Source organism: Gopherus evgoodei, chromosome 1 (genome assembly GCF_007399415.2).
Source record: "Gopherus evgoodei ecotype Sinaloan lineage chromosome 1, rGopEvg1_v1.p, whole genome shotgun sequence".
NCBI lineage: Eukaryota > Metazoa > Chordata > Testudines > Testudinidae > Gopherus > Gopherus evgoodei.
The window spans coordinates 214800765-214807607 of NC_044322.1; positions in this window are offsets into that span (position 1 = coordinate 214800765).

Here is a 6843-nt window from a genome sequence, read left to right on the forward strand (position 1 = left end):
GCGGCTTGCACATGGCATGCTCCTCGGAGAATGGGCTGCAGGTTTTCCAGGGCAGAGGATCTGCTCCATAGGGAGAGAAGGGAGGGAGGCCACGGCTGGCAGTTCTGTGGGCTCTCTTGCATGGAGGGGCGGCTAAGCTGCTTTAACCCACCTTCCTGCACCCCAGCTTTCTACCCTCCCGACCCTGCTTTGGCGTGAGGGCCGCGCATTCTCTGCCTTCACAGTCCTGCTTGCCCCCCAGACCCCTCTGCTGGAGCGAGAGCAGGATGGACTCATGAAGGCAAAGCAGGCCACATGCTCCCATTGCCCTGTTGCAAGTGCACTTGGTCCGCTGCTGCTGCGTGCCAGGGACTGGAGAGGATAGTGCCCATTTCACCTTGTGACTCTTTGAATCCTACCCTGCCTGCCGCCCCCTCTCCACACCCAACTCAGTCTGCTCCCCTTGCATGCCCCAGCCAAACCCAATCCTCCCAGTGACCAAATCCAGCCTGCGTCCCTTCCCTACCTAACCCAGTACCCCACTGACTCAACCTGGTCTGCTTCCCTTCTGCTCCCCAGACAAACCCAATCCCCCACTGACCTCAACCCAGTCTGCTTCCTTCTCCTCCTGGCCAAACTCAAACTATCACTGACTGAATCCAACCTGCTTCCCTTCCTCTCCCCAGCCAAACCCAGTCCTCCCAGTGACCAAACCCAGTCTGCTCCCCTTGGACTCCCCAGCCAAACCCAACCCCCCAGTGACCAAACCCAGTCTGCTTCCCTTCCCCACCAAACCTGATACCCCACTGACTCGCTCTGCTTCTCTTCCCACCAAACCCGATACCACACTGACTCAACTCAGTCTGCTTCCCTTCCCTGTGGAAAAATAAATTCTAACATGTTACTCTGTGACAGTGTATTGTGTATAATGTATGTGATTTAAGATCTATGCTATGTTGTGCAAAGTGAAAACAATAACAGTGTCAGCACTGTCAGGTTATTCATTTTCATTAGATATGTAGACTAAATAATTAAATTAATAAATGTTCAAGCCCAACGTTTATTAATTCTAATGAACAATGTCATATTATGCAGTATTCATTTTTGAACGTTTTTAATAAACGATGGAGGGGAGGGAGCACAAGGTGGACATTTCATCTAGGGCACAAAATAGCCTTGCACCTGCCCTGAACGCAGGGTTAATGCCAAAGGACCAGCTGTTTCTTCTTCGAGTGATTGCTCACATCCATTCCAGTTAGGTGTGCGCGCCGCGCGTGCACGTTCGTCGGAAACTTTTTACCCTAGCAACTCCAGTGGGCCGGCAGGTCGCCCCCTGGAGTGGCGCCGCCATGGCGCCCAATATATATCCCTGCCGGCCCGCCCGCTCCTCAGTTCCTTCTTACCGCCGTGTCGGTCGTTGGAACTGTGGAGCGCGGCATAGCTGTCCTCCACGTCCCTAGCTCTCCTAGTTTCTATCGCTTGTTTATCGCTTATCTCTAGTTCTATAGATAGTTGTTAATTAGTATTGTTAAGTAGATAGTTTAGTAAATAGCTGTTAAGTAGTTCCTGGCCGGGGGGCTTAGCCCTTCCCGGCACCGGGCGCCAGGCTCATGCCTGTTTCGCCAGGCTTCAAGCAGTGTGCGGCCTGCAAGAAGCCCATGCCTACCAGCGATCCCCACGAAGCGTGCCTGAAGTGCCTCGGGGAATCGCACAGATCTGACAAGTGCCGCATCTGTAAGGCTTTTAAGCCGAGGACAAAAAAGGAGAGGGATCAGAGGCTCCGAACTCTCCTAATGGAGGCGGCACTTGACCCGTCGTCGCAGACCGTGGTTTCGGCACCGGCACCGGATCGCTCCGGCACCGAGAAGACTCCTCGGCACCGACCTTCTCCGGCACCGGAATCAGTGCCTAGGCCGTCGAAGTCTAATACTCCGGCCAGGCAGACCCGGCTTGAACGCCCGGCCTCGACATCGGCCGCGGCGCCGCCGGCACCGTCAGCACCGTTGACTCCGGGCCCGGCGGGTCTGTTGAGTCCGGTGCCGCCGAGCTCCCCCATGAGATCTGGGGTTGAGATAATGGTCCCATCCACACCGGAGACCTTCGCCTCGGCTCGGGACCTTATTGCCCTGACGGAGCCTACTCGGCTGCCACCCCCGGTTCCTCCGGTGCGGGTCACGTCCAGAGGCAAGCCCATGATGTCGGCACCGCCCACGGACAGTCGTTCGCCATCCAGGCCCCGACGTCTTGGGCGCTCCAGATCCCGACGCCGCTCGCAGTCCCGGCACCGCTCCCCTCAGCGGTACCGGTCGCACTCGCGGCACCGGTCGGCATCGAGACGGTCGCGGTCAGGCTCCAGTCGACACCGGCACCGCGACTCCAGGAGCAGGTCCCGACGCTACTCGCCGCACCGGTCGACCTCCCGGCACCGAGCTGGTGGCAGGTCCCGGTCCCGATCTCGCTCGACCTCCCGGCACCGAGCTGGTGGCAGGTCCCGGTCCCGGTCGATCTCCCGGCACCGAGCTGGTAGTAGGTCCCGGCACCGAAGCGGCGCCCGGCACCGTGACAGATCCCGGTCCCGAAGCAGCGCCCGGCACCGTGACAGATCCCGGTCCCGAAGCAGCGCCCGGCACCGTGACAGATCCCGGTCCCGAAGCAGCGCCCGGCACCGTGACAGATCCCGGTCCCGAAGTAGCGCCCGGCACCGTTATGACTCCCGGCACCGGTCCCCGGCACCGAGACGATCCTCCGTGCCGGCCCGCGCAGACCCGTACCATCCAGGGTCGGCCCCGCCGTGGCCCTCCAGGCAGCCGTCCGTGTCCTCCCAGACGGACAGCGGCTATGCGCTGGGCACCGACCGGCAGGCGGCGCTGTTTGCTGATCCGCCGCTGCAGGACCAAGGCCCCCCACAGTGGGGATTCTGGACACCCTGGGCGTACCATCAGGCCCAGGGCCCCCAGCAGCTCCCTGCTAGGCCGGCGACTGCGGAGCGTAGGGCCCCTGAAGCCTCTTTGTCTCGCCCCCCTCCCTCCCCGGAAGGGGACGAAGGGTCCAAACAGCAGGACTCCGCTGCGGCTCCGGAGACAGAGGCGAGGGCTGAGGAAGACCCTCAGTTGGACACTATTGTGCCTGGGGTCTCATCATCCTCCTCCCCGGATGAGGCGGTGGCGGGTACCTCCTCCAACAGTCCCCCCCCGCTGGATCTCAGGGCCCACCAGGACCTCCTCAGGCGATTGGCTCAAAACCTGAGTCTGCAGGCAGAGGAGGTCTCGGAGATAGAGGACCCAATTGTTACCATCCTCTCTTCCGATGCTCCCACCAGGGTCGCCCTGCCGTTTATACGGACCATTCAGGCCAATGCCAATACTATCTGGCAGTCCCCGGCCTCCATCCCTCCGACAGCGAAAGGAGTCGAGAGGAAGTACATGGCCCCTTCTAAGGGGTACGAATATTTACATGTTCACCCGACTCCCGGTTCACTGGTAGTGCAATCGGTGAACGATAGGGAGCGTCACGGCCAGGAGGCTCCGGCCCCCAAATCCAGAGAAGCCAGGCGGATGGACCTCCTTGGCCGTAAGGTGTATTCGGCTGGGGCGCTGCAGCTCAGGGTCTCTAACCAACAGGCCCTGCTGAGCAGATACGCCTTTAACTCCTGGGTGGCAGTGGACAAATTTAAGGAGCTGCTGCCACAGGATGCTCGCCAAGAGTTCACGGCCATCTTGGACGAAGGCAAGAAGGTCGCGCGCACGGCCTTGCAAGCCTCCTTGGACGCTGCGGACTCGGCTGCCCGTACCCTCGCGTCAGGAGTTACGATGCGTCGCATCTCCTGGCTGCAGGTTTCCGGCCTTCCGCCAGAGCTCCAGCACACGATACAGGACCTTCCTTTCGAAGGCCAGGGCCTGTTTTCCGATAAGACAGACCCCAGACTTAAGAGTTTAAAGGACAACCGGGTCATTGCGCGGTCCCTCGGGATGCACACCCCCGTGACACAGCGTAGACCCTTTAGGCCGCAGCAACAGCAGCACCGTCGGCCGTTTTCCCAGTTCCGCCAGCGGCAGGACCCTTACAGGCGCCGCGGCAGGAACGGGAGGCGCAGGCAGTCGGGGAACCAAGGGGGGCAGAACCAAGGCTCCTCAAAACCCCCGCCTGGTCCTAAGCCTTCATTTTGAAGGTGCGCTCGAGGGCGCAGTAACAGTTTCCCCTACGGATCCTTCCCCTCCGTTTTCCAACTGCCTTTCGTTTTTCCTCCCGGCGTGGTCCCAAATAACATCGGACCGCTGGGTCTTGAGCGTGGTGCAGACGGGGTACCGCCTGCAGTTTGTTTCGTTCCCTCCTTCCCGCCCTCCTTCCTCGTCCCTCTTCAGGGACCCCTCTCACGAGCAATTCCTTCGGCAGGAGGTGCGGACGCTCCTCAGCAAAGGAGCTATAGAGGCGGTTCCCGAAAACGAGAAAGGCAAGGGGTTTTATTCCCGCTATTTTCTGATCCCCAAGGCCAAGGGGGGCCTCAGGCCTATCCTCGACCTGCGAGAACTCAACAAATACCTCGTGAAGTTGAAGTTCCGCATGGTATCCCTGGGGACCATCATTCCATCCCTGGATCCGGGAGACTGGTACGCCGCCCTCGACATGCAGGACGCGTATTTCCACGTTGCCATTTGGCCATGCCACAGACGCTTCCTCCGCTTCGTTGTGGGGGCTCGTCATTATCAATTTGCGGTCCTCCCGTTTGGCCTGTCCACGGCCCCGAGGGTGTTTACAAAATGCATGGCAGTTGTCGTGGCGCATCTTCGGCGCAACCGTGTCCACGTGTTCCCTTATCTGGACGATTGGTTGATTCGGGGCACGTCGGAACAGCAGGTGTACAGCCATGTCCGCGTGATCACCGGCATGTTTGCGAGTCTGGGCCTCTTGATAAACACAGACAAGTCCACCCTGAGGCCCACTCAGAAGGTGGAATTTATCGGGGCCGTCCTGGACGCCACTGTGGGCAGGGCCTCGCTGCCTCGGCAGCGGTTCCAGACCATGGCGGCGATCGTTCAACGCTTGCGGTCAGCCCCGTTGACGTCAGTGAGGACATGTCTAACCCTGTTAGGCCACATGGCGGCGTGCACTTTTGTGACCGACTACGCTCGGCTCCGCATGAGGCCTCTCCAGCTGTGGCTTATCAGTCATTACAGACCAAGGCAACCGCTAGACATGTTACTCACAGTCCCCCAGAAGGTCTTAGATTCCCTCGGCTGGTGGGTGGACCAGTCCGTATTGTGTGCGGGTCTTCCCTTTCACCCGTCTCAGCCCTCGGTATCCCTGACAACGGATGCCTCAGATCTAGGCTGGGGGGCCCACCTAGGGACCCTGCGGACGCAGGGCCTATGGTCCCAGGAGGAGGTGGGGCTACATATCAACATGAGGGAGTTGAGAGCGGTCCGCCTTGCTTGCCAAACGTTTTGTCATCAGCTTCAGGGTCGTTGTGTAGCCGTGTTCACGGACAACACGACGACCATGTATTATATCAACAAGCAGGGCGACACCAGGTCCTCCTCCCTGTGCCTCGAGGCGATACGACTCTGGGACTTTTGCGTAGCCCACTCCATTCACCTCAGGGCTTCCTTCCTTCCCGGAGTACGGAACACGCTGGCGGATCGATTGAGCAGATCCTTCCTGTCACACGAGTGGTCCCTTCGACCGGACGTCGCTCTCTCCATTTTCCGGAGGTGGGGTTATCCCCGGGTGGACCTCTTTGCGTCCAAGGGGAACAGGAAGTGCCAAGCGTTCTGCTCCTTTCAGGGCAGGGAGCCGGGGTCGATAGCGGATGCCTTCCTCATCCAGTGGTCGACCCACCTGTACTATGCGTTTCCTCCGTTCCCTCTGGTTCACAAGGTCCTCCTGAAGGTGCGCAGAGACAGGGCTCGTGTGATCATGGTGGCCCCGGCATGGCCCAGACAGCACTGGTACACCATGCTGCTAGACTTGGCCGTAGCCGACCCAGTTCCCCTGCCCCTTCATCCGGACCTGATTACCCAGGACCACGGGTCCCTCTGTCACCCAGACCTGCAGTCGCTGCACCTAGCGGCGTGGCTCCTGCGTGGCTAACTGGTTCCGAGCTGCGCTGCTCCACGCCTGTGAGAGAGGTGCTCTTGAGCAGCAGGAAACCATCCACAAGAGCCACATATTCGGCAAAATGGAAACGCTTCTCCTGTTGGTGCGTAGAGAGAAATCTCCGCCCTATGGAAGTTTCGGTATCCGAAATCTTAGATTATGTTTGGTCCCTCAAAGAACATGGTCTGGCCTTATCGTCGTTGCGAGTCCATCTGGCAGCTATCTCCACCTTTCACCCGGGTGCGGACGGTCGCTCCGTTTTTTCTCACCCGACGGTGTCGAGATTCCTTAAGGGGCTGGAACGGTTATTCCCTAACGTCCGTCCCCCTGCTCCAACCTGGGATCTTAACCTGGTGTTGTCCCGGCTCATGGGGCCCCCCTTTGAGCCGTTAGCTACTTGCTCCCTGCTTTACCTCTCTTGGAAGGCTGCCTTTCTAGTAGCTATCACCTCAGCTAGACGGGTGTCGGAACTCCGAGCCCTTGTGGTGGACCCCCCATACACGGTCTTCCACAAAGACAAGGTGCAGCTTAGACCACACCCTGCCTTTCTACCCAAGGTGGTCTCAGCCTTCCACGTCAACCAAGAGATTTTCCTCCCGGTTTTTTTCCCAAAACCTCACTCCTCAGGCAGGGAGCAGCAGCTCCACTCGCTGGATGTCCGTAGAGCTCTCGCGTTCTACATAGAGAGGACCAAACCCTTCCGCAAATCCCCCCAGCTTTTCGTGGCGGTAGCGGACCGTATGAAAGGGCTTCCTATCTCCTCCCAGAGGT